The following is a 22,648-nucleotide window of genomic DNA, read 5'->3' as shown; positions in this document are numbered from 1 at the left end:
GGCTGTTGTAAAAACCTAAATAATTCTCTAATGTCCTTCATGTTTTTATGCCTATGTGTGACTACAGACCCATCCTATTCAGATGACTCATCATCCCTTCAGGGCAAACAGGGATGGGCAATATATACTGGCTTGCCCACATCCCAAGAGCAAGTGAAAGGATATGTTTCTACAGCTGTTTAGTGGAAGAAGTATATTAGTGTTGGATGAAATCCAGTTAGGCTGATGAAATATATCTGGATTCACAATGCAATAATTTATGCTTATGGTCTCATATGTAAGTCAACAGCTAGTGCCATCAGCACTTTGAAAATCAATTGGTTACATCCTTGGAAACTGAGTCCAAGTTAAGTATCATGATTACTGTCCTCTAGAACCTGAGGATAATTGAGAATTATTGTAGCAGCCCCAGTACACGTCAGATAAAATCAATTAACTCAACAAGGATCAAGGATAAATGTGGGACCTTCCTGGTTAGCATGGTAGAGTGATCCCAAAAATTATTAATTTATTCAACAGGCCAGCTGGGTACTTCCTTTAAAAAAACAAATTGTTTTCTTCCTTCCTCCTTAGTGAAGGGCAAGCGACTCAAACATTGATCATTACTGAGAGACAGGGAAGAGAATTATTTCCTGAGCACCCTGCACATATATTGCCTCCTGATCAGAGTCCTTCTCCCTCTCCTTCATCTTACAGCAACTTGCCCTCCTCTGCATAGCCTCTGTTCATCCTGTATGTCATGTAATATACAACAGGTCTGGCAGCATCTGTGAAGAGAGAAATAGAATTAATGGGCAGAATCTTGTGCTCTCACTGGCAGCAAGCTTGGAGGCGGGAATGGCATGTAATTAGGCAGGATGGTGGTGTACCAGAACCCTATCTCCGCCAGAATCAAGTTCTGGGCAGAAAGGCCCATGGTCGATCTTCCTACGCTTCTGCCTATTGGGGCTGTTAAGTGGCCAATTAATGACCACTTAGGGGCCTCATCCCACCATCGCTGGTATTAACCCAGTGGGCCTTTCGACATGCGGCATGCACAAAGGTAAAACTGCGGTCAGCTTGTCACATCCAGGGGGGGACCCTCAATCAAAGGCACTCAGTAGTTGATCAAGGGACTCAACATCTGGAAAAGGTGGGTGGTGGGGTGCGCTGAGAGACAGCCCCTGCCCTTGCTGCTAACCCCCTTACACTCCTGTCCCAGATTTCCAGCATTCACAGTATCTTGCTTTTGAGTCAAATTGATCCTCCTCTGAGTCTTCTGCATTAGAACACATGTGGAACCTCATCTTCCCGCGTGCTGGCATCCTTACCCCCACTCTGGCTGCAGCACACTCATGCCTGTTGTCTCATTATATGCATCTATCCTCTAAGATATGTGCAGTGTCTATATTTGAACTGGTGGCCGAGTGTTTAACTCGAGTAATGGTGTATCTGTCTTCCTGCCTTTGCACCCTTTGAGGTTGCAGTTCTTGAGTATCTGAAATGAACAAGTGACAAGGGTTGGGTTGTGGTAGAGGGGAGGGCAAAGTAAAAAGTGCCTGCTTACACAATCTGCAGCTTGTAAATTAGAAGACAGGATTGAGGGACAAGTGGGACTGGGTGAGGAGGAGGATTAGGTATGTAGGTACACTCCTGATCGATTGCTTCAGCCCTGCCAGCTGCCAAGGCCTCAGCAGTGCCCCTTCCCATATTGGCTAGTGCTGTCGCCTCCGTGGGAGTTACAATATGAGGAGGTGCCTCTCTTCATCTGGTTTGCTCCTGCTGCCTCAAGCTAACTTCTGCTGCAGGACAGTTGGAAATGTGCTGCTGAGTGTCATGCAATACATTTGGGTGATATGGCTGTCATGGTTGAATAGCTGCCAGTGAGTGCAAGATGTGAGATATGGGTGTGAGACTTGCAGCAATGTGAAGTCTGAGAGGGTGAGGTGAAGCGATGAATGATAGTTATGGATCCTGATTGATAGAGATTGTTGGCAGGTGGGTGCTGGGGATTGAATTAAGCAGTGGCTAGGGCTAGTGGTGAAGTTGGTGAATTAAGATACATTCATTAACCTTGACTATCATGTGAGGCCATTAATCTTTTTGTGGCACTGCATCCAGATCCTTGGGGCTCAACTCCATTTACCTTTGTGCAATCAGTTCCTACTGCCATCATGTCTTCCCCTGCCCTCCAAGACATCCTCTTCCTTTCTACTTCCTCCACCAAGACCTCCAATGCAGTGTCCAAAAACCATGGAGCCCACTGCTTCACATGGTCAACCATTCTTCACTATATCCCAGGTCAGAATGAGTTCCAGAAACACTCCTAGCATCTATCCCAGCTACAATATACCTCTCCTTTCAGAGGTGCAGACTAGCTTTAAGTAGTGCAGGACAGCTTTAAGTGAAAGTTACCAACAATATTGATGTGTGTGACCAACGAACAGCACAGTCAGTGCTGGCTGCTGCCGTTCAAGAAGGCAGCTCACCACCACCCAATTCTCAAGCGCAATTAGGAATGGGCAATAAATGCTGGCCTAGCCAGTGACACCCTCATTCCATGAACAAATATATTAAAAAACACAGAAATCATTACAATGAAGTTGGCATGCTGCCTGCATTATATTGAATGGGCACGGCTTAGTCACACATTGTGATTGCTGCACCCGTTTGGGGCTATACAATTTAACCCCTAGAACCATACAGCACAGAGGACCATCGTGCCTGTGACCCTTTCTTTTTTTGCATTTCCTTGTAAATCTTGTTCACACCTGTTGATTAGCATTCCTTTTTAAATTTTGTCTCTGTTACCTGCTAACCCTGTCACCACCATCTAACAGATTTAACAACCTGACATTATTATCCAACTCAAGCAGTTCTTCCAAGAGCAAACTCCTTATTAAGGAAACGTCTCCATGGCAACATGTTCCACCCGGAGGCCTTTGGGCTCTGCTTGTTTCTAAGCAGTTTATTTGATGTGATTCGGAAGGACATGCTTTTTGCGGTTTAACATATTCTCATTCCACTCTGTAAACACTGCACATTAACCCTTTCTGCACTCAGTCCCTATTCACAGGTACCCGGGTCTTCTTGCCTTTTCTTGTTCTGTTTTGAACTATATTAATGGTTCAGTTGGCTGATATCTCAGCTGGAGCCACAGTGGAGCCTCTGCATTTAGCATAAGTGCTTTTGGGTAGGCTGTCAAAACAAGCTTCTTAACACTAGTGAGTGCACATGTGTTGATAGGAATCTTGGCTGTGATGGCTGCATAGTCAAATACTCTGCTTCTATTTAGGGTCATTGCAGCCACACCAGGAGAATGGCCATTTGGATCAGAGTTGAAATGGGGGACGGGAGGTAGCCAGGGGCTGTGGAACTATCTCTTCAGGAGCGGGGATTAAATTAGATGGGGAAAAATATACTTAAACTAAAACAGAAAAAGACTAGTTAAAATCAACTTAGATTCTTAAATTCAGCTGCTACAGATGTTTAAAATGAATTTCGCGGTCGAACAGCCAAATCATTTCACCACATCGACAATTCCTATCTGTGTATATTCAGTTCATACAACTGTAGCAACCATCACACTGGGGAAGATTTCCTTTCTTTTCTTGTGGTGAAAGGAGTACATACAATTAAAAATAATTTTACAGCACAGACAGGCCATTTGGCCCAGCTAGTCCATGCCAGTGTTTAGACTTCACATGAGTCTCCTCCCACCGTACCTCATCTAACCCTATCAACAGCTAGGGAGTCAGTGCTGTAGTGGCAATGTCACTGACCAGGTAATCCAAAAGCCCAGGCCAATGTTCTGGGGACATGGGTTCAAATCCCATCACTGCAGCCAGTGTAATTTAAAGTCAATTAATAAAATCTGGAATATAAAGCTAGTCTCAGTAATGGTGACCAGGAAACTATCATTTTATGTTATTAAAAACTGATCTGGTTCACTAATGCCCATTCAAGAAGGAAATCTCCCATCCCTACCTGGTCTGGCCGACATCTGACTCCAGACCCACGGCAATTTGGTTGACTCTTAAATGGCCTAGCAAACCACTTAGTTCAAAGGCAATTAGGGATAAGCAGCAAATGCTGGCTTTGCCAGTGACAATCACATCCCATGAAAGAAGAAAGAAAAAAAACATATCCTTCTATTCCTCTCCCCCTCATGCACTGATTGCACTCCCTCTTAAATTCACCAATAAATTATAAAGCACATAGTTAAGATTCACTACAAATAGTGGAGAGCAAATTTATTTCCCACTATTCTCTTCAAAATAGCATTCTTAAGTTCCAGTTTGGGGTTTGAATATTTGGCAGAACATTCTGGTTTTCCTGTTGCCAACTAACTTTAATTTGGAAAATGCATGCAAAGCAACATTTACTCTTGATACAACATGAATGCTGGAATTATGCTGAATGCCACGTAACCTTCAAGCAAAGGAAAACAACTCCAAGATGCACACATGGGATTTGATATCTATTGCTGGCAAATCATTTGTTATCCAATTACTTTTAATTCTCTTTGTTCACAAGGGAACAGAACTGGCCCATTCTCAAATGTTCAACATTGCGATGCAGTAATACTGTAGCAGAGGTGAGCAAAAACAGGCCAACGTGACCTTACCATAGATTTTATTTTCTTCCCTGGGAAAAGGACCTTGCCTTAGCTTATTGCTTCCCACATAAAAGCGCAGCGTGAAGACCTTTACTATCTGTGTCAGGTCTGAATCAGTAGTAGCATTCTTGTCTCTGGGCCAGAAGGTGTCAGTTCATAGTCCAACACCAGAGACTACAAATAAAATCTAGCCTGATACTCCAGTGTAGTACTGAGGGAATGCTCCGTTCCTTTGGATGAGGCGTTAAACTGAAGTCCCATCTGCCCTCTCAAAGTGGACGTCAAAGATACAAAGGAACTATTTCAAAGCTGTAGCAGGAGTGTACTGGCCGATATGTAATCCTGAACCAGTGTCACTATGAACAGGTTATTTGGCCATTATCACATTACTGTCTGGGAGCTTGCTGTGCGCAAATTGGCAGCCGCATTTCCTACATTACAGCAGTGACTATACTTCAAAAGTACCTCATGGGTTTTGGAATACTCTGAAGACATGAAAGACACTATTGCTGAAAAAATAGACTTGCTGCACTCTCTAGCACTCATCAAGATGGAGGCAAGAATGCCGAATTTCAAAGAGAATAACAGTATATACTGCATGAGAAAATAGATGCTGATTGGTTGGCAAGTTGTTTCCCTGGTGCATGTGCAATAGCAACATCTCAACCAATCAGAGCTGACTTGAATGGCCTGTTGCCTTATTGCAATTTCTGTGTGTTTCTATGTGTTATCTAACCCCTCCTCAAGTGTTGTAACTGATGCAGTTTTGGTAGCCACTTTCAGTAATGTATTCCATATTCTGAAAATCATTTGTGTGAAAAGTTTCTTCTAACCAACACCTTTGAACTTTTATTACTAATCTTAATTACAGAATTACATAGTTGTTACAGCACAGAAGGAGGCCATTCGGCCTATCGTGTCTGCAGTGGCTCCCCAAATGAGTAATTCATCTTGTGCCATTCCCCCATCTTTCCCCCATAACCCTGCACACTCTCCCTTTTCAGGTAAGAATCTAGTTCCCTTTTGAATCCATCAATTGAACCTGCCTCCACCACACTCACAGGTAGTGCATTCCAGATCTTAACCACTGGTTGTGTAAAAAAGTTTTTCCTTGTGTTGCTTTTGCCAATTACTTTAAACCTGTGCCCTCTCATTCGTGACCCTTTCACAAGTGGGAACAGTTTCTCCCTATCTACTCTGTCCAAACCCCTCATGATTTTGAACACCTCTATCAAATCTCCTCTCAGCCTTCTCTACTCCATGGAAAACAGTCCCTACTTCTCTAATCTATTTTCATAACTGAAGTTCCTCATCCGTGGAACCATTCTCGTGAATCTTTTCTGCACTCTTTCCAATGCTTTCACATCTTTCCTAAAGCGTGGCACCCAGAGTTTTACATCCTAATCCTAAATTCTTATTCTCCATTGGGCATTCAGTATACAATACTTTTGCCTCCCACCCCAACCAATTTACTCTTGTATATTTCCTGGCGATCAGAGGCAAATTAATGGTGATCAAACTGACTGCCTTGCTGTCCTCCCTTTGGACCGGGAATGATGTATGGCATTGAAGGATCCTAAAAGAGTGGGTTAAGGCTAGGAAGGAACATAGGAACAGGATTAAAACATACAACCCCTCAAACTTGTTAAATTATTCAATCAGATCATGGTTGATCTGTACATCAACTCCATTTACTCATCTTTGATTCATATCCCTTAGTATCATCCCCCAATAAAAATCTATCAACCTCAATCTTGAAGTTTTCAGTTGACCTTGCCTCAGTAGCTTTTTGCGGGCGAGAGTTCCAGCTTTCCACTATCCTTTGAGTGAGGAAGTGTTTCCTCATCTCACCTCCCAACAGCTTGGTACTAATTCTATGGCTATGCCTCCTTGTTCTGGACTTCCTATCAGAGGAAATAGTTTCTCCCAACCCACTCTATCAAAACCATTAATTATCTTCAGCACCTTGATTAGATTACTCATTAATCTTCCATACTAGAGGAATAAAGAACTTGCAAAATGAGTGCCAATTCATGTCATATGATTACTATCATACGACCACCTCAACACAGACCCCCCTTAGCATCACATAAGTGTGGTTTGGCCCTGTTGCTAATTATATTTTTAAACCTATATTGAAAGAGGAAGAAATAGTTGGAGTGAGACTTCCTTTTCAAATGACTCGTTGAAACATGTGAAGCATTGAACTGTGAAATCGGGTGTTATTTAAGTCACATCTAGACCACACGGTATTTCCTGTTCTCAAAGTAATGAGATGCTTCATAACCATTTAGTGAGAGATCGTGACCCCTACCCTACTTATTATTATTGGCTCCTATTAAAGTCAAGGTGTTCGGAATTTCACGAAGAGCTTTACATTTTAATGCCAGTTTTATATTGCTCTTTGATGCAAATGGGAAAGAACTTCACCGGGTAACTGGCATTTCTGTAATCATCATTGTGGGTCTTAGATGGGGTTGTTCATGGTGTGGATTTACAGATACTGCTGGAGGCAAGGCTATTGGTAAACATTAACGTGAACTGAACATTATACTATGTACAGTACAAGCTTAGCAAGAGGCTCTACATAGAACTGTCTCTCAGCATATATTATTGTCATGTGATCTTATATCACGGATGATGTAGACTATCTATTTACATATTTAGCATTAACCCTAAATACTACATCTCCACATAAAGTCTCTGTTTTCATCCTCGTTACACAGAGATAGTCATTTGGTAGTACAGAACTTGAGTATTGCTGAAAAAAGAGACATGTTGAAGCTTTTTGTCTTGCACTCATCAGGACACTTTGCAAGAATACCAATATAAGGGGAAAACAACAATTGATACTGTATGTGAAGAGAGTGCTTATTGGTTGGCAAGTGGATTCTTATTGGTAGAGGTATTGCCATAGAGAATGCACCAGTGATGGTGACTGACAGTTAGTTGCCAAGCATTGTTTGGAATTTACACAAGGCAGCTTGACCCTGATTGGTCAAGGCATTGCCCTAAGGAATGAATCAGTGAATGGCTGTTACTTATTTTGTTTAGCTGAAATTTGTACACATTGTGTCTATTTCAGCTAAACAAAATTAGCGACATCTTCAGCTTCTTAATCAGTGACCTTCACTCCATCTTAAGGTCAGAAGTGGGGATGTTCACTGATGATTACACAATGTTCAGTGCTATTTGCAACTGCTCAGATATTGAAGCAGTTCGTGTCAATACGCAGCAAGACCTGGACAATATTCAGGCTTGGGCTGAAAAGTAACATACCTGCCCCACATAAGTGACAGGCCATCTCCAACAAGAGAGAATCCAACCATTTCCCCTTGGCATTCAATGGCATTACCATTGATGAAACCCCCACTATCAACATCCCATTGACCAGAAACTGAACTGGACCAGCCATATAAATACTGTAACTATAAGAGAAGGTCAGAGGCTGGGAATTCTATGGTGAGTAACTCACCTGCTGACTCCCAAAAACCTGTCCACATTTACAAGGCACAAGCCGGGAGTGTGATGGAATAATCTCCATTTGCCTGGATCAGTGCAACTCCAAAAGCATTCAAGAAACTCGGCCATTCAGGACAAAGCTTGATTGGCATCCCATCCACCACCTTCAACATTCACTCCCTCCATCACCAACGCACAGTGGCAGCAGTGTGTACCATCTACAAGATGCACTGCAGCAACTCACCAAAGCTCCTTTCAAACCCACTACCTTTACCATGTAGGACAGGGCAGCAGGTACAGGGTAACGCCACCTCCTCCAAGTTCCCCTCCAAGCCACACACCATCCTGACTTGGAATGATATCACCAGTTCTTCACTGTCGCTGGATCAAAATCATGGAATCCTTTCCTAACAGCACTGTGGGTGTACCTGTACCACATGGACTGCAGCAGTTCAAGAAAGCGGCTCGCCACCACCTTCTCAAGGGCAATTAAGAACGGGCAATAAGTGCTCATTTAGCCGCCAATGCCCAAAGTAAAGTCCATTCCATTGATGCTCTTCTTGTAGGATGACTGCACTTCTTTTCTTCTCACTATTCCATTTTCATTCTCTACAAGGTAACATTGTGGATTTTTCCTTCACATTTCTGGTCATGAATCCATACTGATTCATGTGTTTACAGTCTAGTAAATCATGCACTGTATGACATTGATTATAGTCCTTGGTTTGATTTGCACGATACTCATCCTACTTCTCCATTACTCTCTCTGCACTTGCTACTTTGAGACATGGCATAAGAGTGTGTAGAAGAACAGAAAGCTGAGTCCATAGTTGTCTTCCCATCAGAGGTTCTGATGGAGCCAAGCCATTCTGAATGGTGCGGAATGGTAGCTCAACAGTGCTAAGTTGCTATCATAACTTTTCTATTATCGTTCTTTTACTGTCTTTACTCCTTTTTTAGCCTCTCCACTAGCTTGTGGTACCTGGGTGTACTAGTGTGGACAAATCCATAGTCTTCTGTAAATTTCTTAAATCATTTGTTTGGAAACTAGTGTGGGCCAATGTCTGAAGTGGCCAAATCTGGAATGCCCTTTTTGCCAAAATTTCTTTTAGCGATTTAATGACTCCTCCTGAGGTAGTACCATGAAGGCATTTGACCTCAATCCATCTAGAATAACCATCGACAAATATGAGGAATGCCTTCCCATTGAGTTGAAAAGGTTCACTCCAAGATGTTTCCATGGTCTGAATGGAAATGAGGATACCATCAGTGGTTCTCTTTGCTCCCGGCAATGGATTGTACAGATGATACAACACTAAATCATATGCTCCAAAGATTTTAAGATCCCTGGCCACCAAACTGAATTTTGTGCCCTTGCATGACACTTTGTAATGTCTAGGTGTCTTTGATCTATTCCCTGAAGGATTGCTGGTCTGAGGACTCTGGGTATGACCAACTTCTCAACATAAATCAGTAAGTCATCCACAACACTGAGATGTCTTCGTTGCTCCAAGTATTGTTTCAGGATGAGATTATTTGGAACATATTCTGGCCATCCTTTGATGCAGTATTCGCTAATTTTAGAGCATTCAACTTATGCCCTTTGTGCCTTTCGATTTTCATTCAGCCTCCCGGCAGAATTTTTAGCTTGGCGGGCGCAGGTCTGAACCACTGGAGCGTTAAATAAAGCACGTTGACATTGGTCGAGCGTGCTGAGGTCAACGCACACTCTCATGATATTTCCCTAGGCGGACACGCGATGGAGACAGAGGCGGGCCCGCCATTAATTATGTGGCCAGTTAAGGCCTCGAGACACCAATTGTCTCTGACTTCACGTAGCCCATGTGAGTTTTAAGCCGCTGCATGGGCAAGACGGGCAGGTGGGCAGGCCACAATTTGCCAAGCCTCATCCTTGAGGGGATAAGAGGGGTCAGTGGCCTTGTCAAAACAATTAGTGAGGAGTTCAGGATATCATTTGCTGCTGGTTGCTCTGTGAACAGGACAGCTTCATTTCGCTTCAGAGTTGCATTCAGAAATTTTAGAGGCTTCAGTTCAGAACTCAACTGTTGTTTTCCAGGCCCCCAGAAGACTCACACCGTGTGGGACCTTCCAGGTATCAGACGGCCTTCCCTTACCCTGGTAATGGGGATTTTGGTCTCCGCTGGTGGCACCTCCTCTGAGGAAGAGGAGAGGGCCAGAAGGGGGAGGAGGCCAGGTGTCCCTCTTCAGCTTCCAGGGGAGCGACCTGTGGGAGGAGAGGTGCAAGCACAAGGGGCACGGGTCCAACAGGAAGTCCAAGGCAGAAGGGGCCGCAGAAGACACCAGTATCCTGCTGCCAGGGTTTACAGGCGGCGATGCAGCTACCTCAATATGTCTGAGGTGCAATGCCAAAGGAGGCTCCGTCTCTCAGGGGAGACAGTGACCTCCATCTGTCAGAGGATCGGCCCTGAGATCAGCTCCAACTGTCTGGGTGGACACTCCATGCCAGTGGCACTGGCCCTGAACTTCTATGCCTCCGGCTCTTTCCAGGGGTTAGTGGGGGATCTTTGTGGAACCTCCCAATCAGCTGCCCACGGTTGTGTCAAGCTGGTGACGGATACTCTGTTCAGGCGTGCCTTGACTTTCATTCATTACCATATGGACAAGACCAGCCAGGCTGAGCAAGCCAGAGGCTTCGCAGTGATTGCTGGGTTCCCCCACATCCAGGTTGCAATCGGCTGTGCACACGTGGCCAGCAAGGTGCCAGCGGGTGAGCTGGGAGCCTTCATCAACAGGAAGAGATTCCACTCCATGAGCATGCAGATAGCGTATGATCACAAGATGCAGATTCTGCAAGTGTGAGCAGGGTACCCAGGCAGCTCCCATTATGCTTACATCCTGAGGCACTCCCAGGTGCCGAGACTCTTCAGTGCTCCAGCCCAGCTGGATGGATGGCTGCTGGGTGACAAGGGCTATCCCCACAAAAGATGGCTCATGATGCCTCTCCGCCACCCAAGAACAGAGGACAAGCAGCGGTACAATCAGAGCCTTGCTTCCACAAGGGCGATGGTAGAGAGAACCATAGGTCTTCTCAAGATGCACTTCCAATGTCTGGACCGTTCAGGAGGTGCACTCCAATACACCCCAGATCGTGTGTCACTGATAGTGGTTGCATGCTGTGCGCTGCACAACCTGGCACTGGAAAGGGGGGATGCAGTGGAGGAAGAAGATCTTGAGGCAGCTGCATGGACAACAGACGATGAGTCCAGTAGTGAGTCCGAGGACCAGCATGGTGAGGAGAACGCTGAGGGCATAGACGCTGACCTGGGTAACCTCCAGGGAGGCAGGGACACTCAGGACGCTTTGATCCAACGGTCCTTCAGCTAGACTACCGAATAAGAACCACCACCACATTGCCAGGGCAGCAGGCTCCATACTCGATCCCTGACAGGATCAGTTCCTTGGTGAACAACATAAACTATGTGCCATTGCAATAAAGTTTCAGGAGACACACGTCCATCATAACATCATGGCCCATCCTGCACCTACAGAACAAATGAAGTATACAGAGGCCAGTTGCACAAAATAACATCTCATTTACTTGTGAACGTGAAACATTGCAGAAATTAACATGAACCGAGGTTTTCAATCATATCATTAAAAAGAGTAAAGAAAAATGGGGGAACTAAATATCACCCGTGATAAGGCCGTGTTGTGCTTAAAGTGCTTTAAGTTTTCGCTTGCGAGTGTTACGACTAGGTGCTCCCCCTCACTGGCACCGGCATTGGAGACAGCCTGCTCACTCTGCTGTCTTGTTGGCCTTGATGACCGTGGCAGGCGTCCTCTGGCCCAAGGAGTCTCTGCTGGCCCCACCTGGGAGGGAGCGGTCAGAGACATGGCTGGCATCTCCCCAGTCTCCGCAGCCTCATCGGATGCCACAGTCACTGACAGAGAGGTGGAGGAGCTGCTGTCATCATCCATTGCGCTCTGAGAGGAGCCCGCAGAGACGACAGGTGGCTCATACATCAACGTCAGGTCACTTTGGACCTTCCTGCTCACCATTGATGGACGGGCACCTAGCTGGGATACTGGGTGTCCAATCCATCTCCCACACTGACACTGACCAGTTGAGGTCATTGCTGGTGCGAGGGCTTACAGGTCCGAGCGCATCCCCGGTACCCCTGATTGAGTCCCTGGAGGAACCTCTCCAAGAGAGTCATCACTCTCTCCATGGAAGAGACATTCCACTTGGCCATGAGGGTCAACACGGTGCTTATGCTCGGCAGGGATTCCTCCACAACGGACACCATGGCATGCATTCCCTCATGTTTCTCTGCCAGATCCTCCCGCACACTCTGCTGGACATCCAGCATCTGCTGCCTCAGATTCCTCTGCCATTCCAGAGGCCCATCATCAACCATTGACTGAGCATTGCCCTGGTCCCCAGCAGTCCTACAACTGCTGACATTCTGGGCACTCTCCGCCTCCGCCTGCACCTCAAGCGAGTGTGATGTGCCCTCACCAATGTGCACCGATAGACAACATGGCAATGTTATGCCCAGCGAGGTGTTGGTATCTGCGCTGGTGCCTGCTTGACAGAGAGAGCGTGATGCAGGTGCGCGGTGAGCATGGTGGTCCTCAGGGATCAGGGGTGGGCCTTCAGGCTCCTCATAACAAATGGCTGCTGGTGATCCTAAAAGAGAGAAGAAGGACATTAGTTTAAGTCATGAAACTGTCACTGTACGTGGCTGGCACCCTGATGAGACGGAGATATGCATCATGGTGCCTCGTCTTTCGATTATCAATGGGGATTCCAGGTTCGAGGCTCACATCAATATAGAGACAACACTGGAATGGTTACAATAACTGACATTCTCACCTCAGTGAACTGCACTCTCACCTTCCTCTGGCACCCAAACCTCACCCTGGCTGCTTGACTGAGGTGCATGGTGCCTCTCCAGCTCCATGACCTCTCAGCATTGTTATGGGCTGTTTTCTCCTGAAAGGGCAGGGGAGCATTGATTAGTCCACTCACTACCTGCAGCATCACTGCAGCCTGGACAATCCCACCCCGCAGGGCTCAGCCGATTCGTGACCCTGGAGCCGCAAGGCACCTAGTCCTAGAAGCCAGGGCTCACCCCCTTGGCCAGCTCCTGCCTCATTGACATTTGGCACTCACACTCTTAACACCTCTGAGGTCCATGGGGGGTGCAGGGAGAGGGGGGGTGTGGTGGGCAGCTCTTAACTGTTCTGCAAAGTGACCCATGCCAACACGGTACTCACTTCCCAATCGCAGGAGACCGTTGAAGCGCTTCCAGCACTGGACCCATAGGCTAAAAGTTAGAGATAAAACAATGGATGGAAATACATTTAAAAATAATGGAAATAGTTGGGCAAAGAAAAATCTATATAAATTATTGGAAAAAGTGGGATTGGAAAGGGGGTGGGAATGGAGGAGAGAGTTCATGATCTAAAATTATTGAACTCAATGTTCAGTCCAGCTGGATGTAAAGTGCCTAGTCTGAAGATGAGGTGCTGCTCCTCTAGTTTGCGTTGAGCTTCATTGGAACAATGCAGCAGGACATGCAAGGATGGACATGTGGGCATGAGAGCAGGATGGAGTGTTGAAATGGTAAGCGACAGGGAGGTCTGGGTCATGCTTGCGGACAGACCGAAGGTGTTCCGCAAAGCGGCCCCCCAGTCTGCGTTTGGTCTCTCCAGCTCTACCTGTCCCACCCCCCCTTAAACCAACTTATATTTCACCTCTTCTATTTTTCCTTAGTTCTGTTGAAGAGTCATATGGACTCGAAACATTAACTGTGTTCCTCTCCGCAGATGCTGCCAGACATGCTAAGTTTTTCCAAGTATTTTTATTTTTGTTTTGGATTTCCAGCATCCGCAGTTTTTTGCTTTTATCACAGTACTCTAGATGTGGTCTCACCAATGCCGTGTACAACTGTAGCGAAACATCCTTACTTTTATATTCTAGTCCCCTTGCAATAAACGACAACATTCCATTTGCCTTTCTAATCACTTGCTGTACCTGCACACTAACCTTTCCTGATTCATGTTCCAGGACACCCAGATTCCTTTGCACCTCAGCTCTGCAATCGCTCTCCATTTAAATTATATGCTGCTTTAATATTCTCCCTGCAATGTCAACAAGTTCACATTTTCCCACATTATACTCTTTCTGCCAAATTTTTGCCCACACACTTAACCTATCTATGTCCCTTTGCAGACTCAGTATGTCATCTTCACAACTTACTCTCCTATCTATCTTTGAGTCATCAGCAAATTTAGCAGCCATACATTCGGTCCTTTCATCCAAGTCATTGATATGAATTGTGAATAGTTGTGGTCCCAGTACTGAACCCTGTGGCACTCCACTCATCACACCTTGCCAACCCAAAAGAGACCCATTTATCACTTGATAATCGATGGCATTACTATAGCTGAATCTGCCACTATCAGACAGGGGTTGCCATTGGCCAGAACCTGAACTGGACCACACAAATAAATACTGTGGCTACAAGAGCAGGTCAGAAGCTAGGAACCCTGCAGCAAGTAACCCACCTCCTGATTCCCAAAAGCCTGTCCACCATCTATAAGGCACATGTCAGCAGTGTGATGGAATACTGTTCACTTGCTTGGATGGGTGCAGCTCCAATAACACTCAAGAGGCTTGACACCATCCAGGACAAAGCAGCCCTCTTGATTGGCACCCCATCCACAAACATTCACTCCCTCCACCACCACAGTGGCAGCAGTGTGTACCATCCACAAGATACACTGAGGGAATTCACCAAGCCTCCTTAGACAACAATTTCCAAGCCCACCACCACTACCATCTAGAAGGACATGGGCAGCAGACACATAGAAACACCACCACCTGGAAGTTCCCCTCCAAGCCACTCACCATCCTGACTTGAAAATATATAGCCGTTCCTTCACTGTCACTGGGTCAAAATCCTGGAACTCCCTCCCTAACAGCACTGTGGGTGTACCTACACCACATGGACAGCAGCGATTCAAGAAGGCAGCTCACCACACCTTCTCAAGGGCAAGAAGGAACAGACAATAAATGTAGGCCTAGCCAATGATGCACACCTCCCATGAATGAAGAAAAAAAAAATTCTGCTTCCTGTTAGCTAGCCAATCCTCTATCCATGCTAATATGTTACCCCCAAAGCCATGAGCTTTTATTTTGCGCAGTAACCTTTGATGTGGCACCTTGTCAAATGCCTTCTGGAAATCGAAGTATAGCACATCCACAGGCTCTCCTTTATCTATGTTGCTTGTTACTTCCTCAGAGAACTCCAATAAATTAGTCAAATATGGTTTCTCTTCACAAAACCAAGTTGACGTTTGACTGCATTGAGATTTTCTAAGCGCCCAGCTATAATCTTATTAATAATACATTCCAGCTATTTCCTTACCACAGATGTTCAGCTAACTGGCTTGTAGTTTCCTGCTTTCTGTCTCCTTCCAGTTTTGAATAGAGGGGAGACATTCACTATTTTCCAATCTGATGGGACCTTTTCAGAGTTTTGGGAATTTTGGAAAATTAAAACCAATATATCTACTATTTCAGCAGCCACTTCTTTTAAGACCCTAGGAGGAAGCCCATCAGGAGCTGAGGGCTTGTCAACTTTTAGTTCCAATAATTTTCTCAATACTCTTTCCCAGTGATTGTAATTGTTTTAATTTCCTCCCTCCGTTTCACTTCTGATTCACAATTATTCCTGGGATGTTTTTTGTATCCACTACAGGGAAGACAGATGCAAAATATCTGTGCAATTCATCTGCCTTTTCCTTATTTTCCATTATTAATTCCCAATTCTCACTCTCTAAAGGACCTACACTCACTTTATTTACTCTTTTTTAAATACTTGTCAATACTCTTACTATCTGTTTTTATATTTCTAGCTAGCTTTCTCTCGTATTCTAATTTCTCCCACCTTATTAATCTTTTAGCCTCTCTTTGCTTTTCTTTATATCCTGTCCAATCTTCTGACCTGCCACTTATCTTTGTGGAATTATACGCTTTTTCTTTCAATTTGATATTATCTTTAACTTCTTTAGTTAGCCACGGATGGTGTGTCCTTCCCTTAGAGTCTTCCTTTCTTACTGGAATGTATCTTTTCTGAGTATTCTGAAATGTCTCCTTAAATGTCTGCCACTGCATCTCTGCTGGCCTATCCCTTAACCTAATTTCCCAGTTCACTTTAGACAGCTCTGTCTTCATGCGCTTATAATTGCCCTTATTTAAGTTTACAACACTAGTCTTAGATCCACTCCTCTCTTCCTCAGACTGAACATATTATGATCACTGCTACCTAGGGGTACCTTCACTATGAGGTCATTAATTAATCCTGTCTCATTGCCCATTATCAGATCTAGTATAGCCTTCTCTCTGGTCGATGCTAAAATGTGCCACTCTAAGAAACTGCCCCGAAACCTGAACTCATCATCCAGGCTACCTTTGCCAATTATCTTTTGAACTTCGCCATTTCTGTAATGGTGTTTCTTCTAAGACTAAAATAGGTGTCCACGGCTTTTATAACTTCTTCATATGCCACTGTCTCTTTGTTTATGCCCTGCCTTATCATTACATCATCTGTGCTACTGCCTATGGCATAGAGTAAGGCACTGACCTGTTCCTTACTAGTCTTCTCTGCTAGTCTCAAAGCTATTCTGTACCTGGTAAACCAATTAAACCAGTTCTGCCACTTCTGATCCAGGTCTTCCACGTGGTCGAAGCATTCGGTATGATTTTCTCCATGGTTTTTCTTCATGGTAGTCTTTCTTTGAGTTCCATTGGCACTTTTCCCATGCTGTGCTCCTCTTGCAGTCATTTCTCTTGCTGCTTTTAAGGGGATTTTTCAGAATACTCAGAATAAGTATATTCCTACTATAAAGAAAAATTCTAAGGGGAGGACCCACCAACCGTGGTTAACTAAAGAAGTTAGGGAAAGCATCAAACTTAAGGAAAAATCATATAATTGCGCAAAGATGAGTGGCAGGTCAGATGCTTGGTCAGAATATAAAGAACAGCAGAGAATGACTAAAAAGCTAATCAGGAGAAAGAAATTTGTGATAGATCTTCACTAAAGAGGATATAAAAAAACATTCCAGTAAAAGTTGTAAATCAGGAGGTGGAGTGGAGAGGGGAACTTGGTGAAATTACAATCACTAGGGAAGCGGTACTAAGCAAACTGATGGAGCTGCGGGCTGACAAGTCTCCGGGTCCTGATGGACTTCATCCTAGGGTCTTAAAAGAGGTGGCTAATGAGATAGTAGATGCATTGTGTTAATTTTCTAAAATTCCCTAGACTATGTAAAGGTTCCATCAGACTGGAAAGTAGCAAATATAACCCCTCCATTCAAGAAGGGAGGGAGGCAGAAAACAAGAAACTTTAGGCCAGTTAGCTTGACGGCTGTCATGGAGGAGTTTCTAGAGTTGATTATTAAAGAAGTTATAGCTGGGCACTTAGAAAAACAAGATAATCGGGAACAGTCTGCTTGGTTTTGTAAAAGGGAAATCATGTTTAACCAATTTATTAGAGTTCTTTGAAGGAATAATGTGTGCTGTGGATAAAGGAGACCCTGTAGATGTATAGTACTTGGATTTCCAGAAGGCATTTGATAAGGTGCCACATCAAAGGCTATTGCAGAAAATAAAAGCTCATGGTGTACGGGGTAACATATTAGCCTGGATAGAGGATTGGCTGACTGGCAGAAAACAGAGAGTATGCATAAATGGGTGTTTTTCTGATTGGCAGGATGTGACAAGTGGATTACCTCAGAGCTCCATGCTGCGGCCTCAACTTTTTACAATTTATATCAATGAATTAGATGAGGGAGGTGAAGGCAAGGTAGCTAAATTTGCAGACGACGCAAAGATTGGTAGGAAAGGATGTTATGAAGAAGACATACAGACGACTTTAGATAAGTTGAGTGAGTGGGCAAAAGTCCGGCAGACGGAGTATCATGTGGGAAAATGTGAAGTTGTTCATTTTGACAGGAAGAGTAAAAAGCAGAGTATTACTTGACCAGAGAATGACTGCAAAATTCTGAGGTGCAGAGGGATCTAGGTGTTCTCGTGCATGAGCCACAAAAAGTGGTATGCAGGTATAGCATGTAATTGAGAAAGCTAAGGGAACGCTGTTATTTATTACAAGAGGAATTGAACATAAAAATAAGGATGTTATGCCTCAGTTATACAGGGCATTGATGAGAACGTATCTCAAATACTATGTGCAGTGTTGGCCTCCTTATTTCAGGAAGGATATAAATGCATTGGAGGCAATTCAGTGGAGGTTTACTTGATTGATACCTGGAATGAGTAGGTTGGATAGGCTGGGCTTGTTTCCACTGGAGTTTAGAAGAGGGAGGGGTGACTTGATTGAAGTATATAAGATCCTAATGGTCTTGACAAGGTGGATGTGGGAAGGATGTTTCATCTTGTGGGTGAGTCCAGAACTAGGAGGCACTGTTTTAAAATTAAAGGTTGCCCCTTATAGGACAGGGATGAGGAGAATTTTTTTTCTCTCAGAGGGTTATGCGACTTTGGAACTGTCTGACTCAGAAAGCAGAGGAAGCAGGGTCACTGAATATTTTTAAGGCAGAGATAGATAGATTCTTGTTAGTCAAGGGAATCAGAGGTTTTCGGAGGCAGATGGGAATGTAGAACTCGAAACACAAACAGATCAGCCATGGCCTTATTGACTGGCAAATTAGACTCGAGGGGCCGAATGGCCTATTTCTGCTCCTATTTCCTATGTTCGTATGCATGTTCATATGCTTCTTCCAATTGCTGGGCTCTTTACTTGGTGCTTTTTCCGTCGTGGTTTCTGCTGTCACCATCTGTTGTCTTCATTGTGGGTCTTAGATGGGGTTGTCCATGGTGTGGATTTACAGTTACTGCTGGAGGCAAGGCTGTTAGTAAGCTTTACCTTTTCTTGAACATTAAACTATGTACAGTATAGGCTTAGCACGAAGCTCTACATAGAACTATTTTTCAGTATACACTGTTGTCATGTGATCTTATCTCACTGATGGTGTAGACTATCTATTTACATATTTACTATTAACCCTTTATATTACAGCATTTAATGGCATCAGTTGAACCAGCTCCCGTAAAAAGCACAAACTAGACTGTTAGAAGAACATCATCATCCATAAAAAATGGTAACCAAAGGGCTTCCCTAATACCTCAATTGCTAACTTCTTTAAACATTGTGGAAGTTTCACCATCTATCCTGATAACATACACAAAATGGAGCATGATGAGGTTATGGGCAAGAGAAGACTGGTTATCCATCTAGCCTACCTTTCTCTCTGCTAAGTGTTTCCAGTATTTTCTGTTTTACTTTCAGATTTTCCAGCAATTGTAATATTCTATTTTTTGTGTTTCAGAGTTGCTGCGGGGAGATGCAGAACACACAAATGCAAAGCAGCAGTCAACCGAAAAAGAAATATAAAATGGACCAAATTAGCCGAGGAGAAAAGGCCTTTCGACGATCCTTGTATGATATCAGCTGGGCCTCTTAAATCCATTTCTGTAATGCTTAGCAATCTTGGGCAACTGCTTTGCACATGTTTGGCTGATGCTTGGTGTTAACATGACAGAAATTATAGAAAGTAAGTTGGATGACGTCCCCATATAGTTTCATTTAAACAACCTTACTCGTCTTAGAGTGGGCAATTGTACCACCCGCCAGAAATGATAGCAAAAAAATTTGTGCCCATGCTAAGTTGGCTACGTAATGGAGATGCACTCCATTTTATGACACCACCGATCTGAGGAATTTCTGAAAATCTTTGGCCTTTACTGGGAAATTAGGCTCTCATTTCCCGTGCAACAATCAACCATGTTGACCTCAACTTAACCTTCTGTACATTCAATTCCAACCCTGACCAGATATTTACCCTGATTTTTAAAATTCACTTATATTTGAAGACAGGAGATGGAGAGGTAAACACAGTCTGTATGACGACGTTGGGATGAATTGAAACATTGAAAAACCAGAGCGGGAGGCATAAATAAACACATTGAAGGGTTGGAAATAGAAAAAGAAGCAAAGCCGATGTAGCGACATGATTATTTGTTTCTTAGCTCACCAGGAATAGAAACTAACTGGTTCCAGAACAGTTAGTAAGTGGAATTTTCCAGCCCTGATCTACTTTTACATCCTACACATTAAATCATGCGATACAAGATAAGAAGTTAATGCACATTGCACAATAATCCATCAGCCACAAAGTCACATGTCTAGTTTACAGAGGCACTGTTTCACAACCAGTCCCTCTTTTTAGAATCAATTGTAATGAATCTATTGGAGTTTTCATTTTCATCACTGCCCCCTCTCTCTTTATTCCTTCAAGGCATCATGCCCCACGGATAATCTGAAGGTCAGTCTTTAATCAGCCTTTAGTGGGTGTCTGAATATGTCCAGGGTGACTCACTTCTTCCCCCTGTGCTGGGTTCCTCCTCTCTGTCATAGAGGTTACGATAGCACTAAACAGCGGCATCATATTAACCGCCGTTATACCTCCCACCTAATATTCAGTACCATTGACCTTGGTAAACCTGAATATCAAGCAGGACAGATAACCTCACTGGTATGACTCATTTTTATCTCTTAAGAAAAAGAAGGCTGAGGGGTGATCTGATAGAGATCTTTAAAATTATGAAAGGTTTTGATAGTGGACAAAGAGAATGTTTCCATTTGTGGAACCAGAAGCCATCAATAAAAGATAGTCACCAAGAAATCCAATAGGGAAATCAGAAAAAAACTTGCTTACTCAAAGAGCAGTGAGAATGTGAAACTGTCTACCACAAGGACTGGTTGAAGGATAGATGCATTTACAGGGAAACTAGAAGTATATGAGGAAGAAGAAAACTAAGGGTGTTGCTGGCAAATTTAGATAAGGAAAAATGGGAGGAGGCTGAAATGGAACATAAATGGCAACAGGGCCTGGTTGTGCCAAAGAGCCTATTTCTGTGCCATATATCCAATGGTATGTAAACTATGTATGTAAACAGGTGGCCAATGCAATACTGTCTATTTTCTACTACCAATCAAAATGAATTTCAATCCATTATCTGGCAGCATTGCTGACTTACAAACATTATTCTGTAGGGAACAAGAGCGCCAAGAAATGCCTACTACAGAGAGGGACTAGGGGTCATCTGGTTGGATGATGTGAGTTGTAACAGGACAGAGCCTGCCCTCGATCAATGCTCTGCCAACCCATGGGTGGGGAATAACTGCACGCAGACAGGATCCTGAGTCCTAACCCACTCGGTGGCACAGAAGGTTGGGCATAGCCATACTGTCCCACCAAACCATTCTTGCTTCCATGTGTTTGCTGATAGATCAAGGGCCAACCCCAAACTTAGGGTTGTGCAATGAGTGTGAGACTGAAAGAGGTAAGGAGTTACACACTCTGCAAGAAGTATTGTAGATAAGATTCAATGTTTAATCTTGTGTTATTATCCACTTCAATGTTATTCTTCCAGAATAGTTGAGAGAATTAGTGATTGCATTTGCCACCAATGTCCTTGAATGCCAGCACCAGATGGTCCAAGAGCTGCCCAGTATTAATTCTCCTTCCAACCTTCCTTCATCACTGCCTGTACAGTTATCATAGCCTGTACATGCCATTTTCCACTTGCAGGTGTTGATGTCAAGAACTGACAGTGGAACTCAAACCTGTATCAATCCTTTCTCAGTGCCTTTGTGCTACCCCTGGTTAACTATTGTAATATTTAGTCTGATGAAAACCAAAAGGGTAAGTATATTACATGGCATTTCAAAATGTAACTAACAGCAAACAGATTGCAAGGTTAAATTTTCTCTTCATTTATCAAGTTGGTGTGGAAAAGTCCTAGCTTGTGTGGTGAATGGACTTGTTAGAAGCTGTTGAAACAAATGTGTAAGAGACTTGACTTGATGCTCAAATGGGCAATTAAAAATAGGAATTAAATAATGAGAAAACTGAAGCAATCAATTCTTCCATTTAAAACACAAAGAGACTAAAGTCCTTTTCAGTTGATCTAGCAAAAATATCAACAGCGACTTGCATTTATAAATCACCTTTAACATAGTAAAATGCCCCACGGCATTTCATAGGGGAGCAATCAGATAAATATTGACACCGAGCCAAAGAAGGAGGTATTAGGATAGGTGACAGAAAGCTTGGTCGAAGAAGTAGTCTTTAAGCAGCGTTGTAAAGGGAGGGAGAAAGACAGGTAGAAAGATGGAAAGCTCGAGGGAGCCATTCCAGAGATTAGGGCCTAGATGGCTGAAGGCATGACAGCTAATGGCTTGGTGAAGGAAGTGTCGAATGTGCAAGAGACCAGGGTTGGAGGAACATAAAGTTCTCAAAGGTTTGTAGGGCTGGAGGAGGTTACCAATGTAAGGAGTAGCTAAGCCATGAAGGTATTTGAACACGAGAATGAGAATGTTAAAATTAACCTATTACTGGATCCAAGCAACCAAAGTAGGTTAGGAGGCATAGTGGTGATGGCTGAATGGGAATTAGTTGTGAGTTGCGATACAGGCAGAAAAATTTGGTTAACTTTAAGTTTATGGCAGAGGG

At 43.9% G+C, this 22,648-nt stretch overlaps 1 long non-coding RNA gene across 1 annotated transcript in view; it reads left to right on the top strand.

The window, feature by feature from the left end:
• Positions 1-22,044, top strand: part of LOC121278371 — a 63,782-nt gene extending 41,738 nt beyond the window's left edge. The window contains exon 2 of the long non-coding RNA XR_005943121.1: positions 19,460-22,044. This is a non-coding gene — a long non-coding RNA (uncharacterized LOC121278371). The remainder of the gene's footprint in view (positions 1-19,459) is intronic.
• Positions 22,045-22,648: the final 604 nt, after the last annotated feature.

The sequence above is a fragment of the Carcharodon carcharias genome, chromosome 5 (assembly GCF_017639515.1).
Source record: "Carcharodon carcharias isolate sCarCar2 chromosome 5, sCarCar2.pri, whole genome shotgun sequence".
Taxonomy (NCBI): Eukaryota; Metazoa; Chordata; class Chondrichthyes; order Lamniformes; family Lamnidae; genus Carcharodon; species Carcharodon carcharias.
Note: the sequence above shows the minus strand (reverse complement) of the source record. Positions and strands in the feature narration are given on the sequence as shown.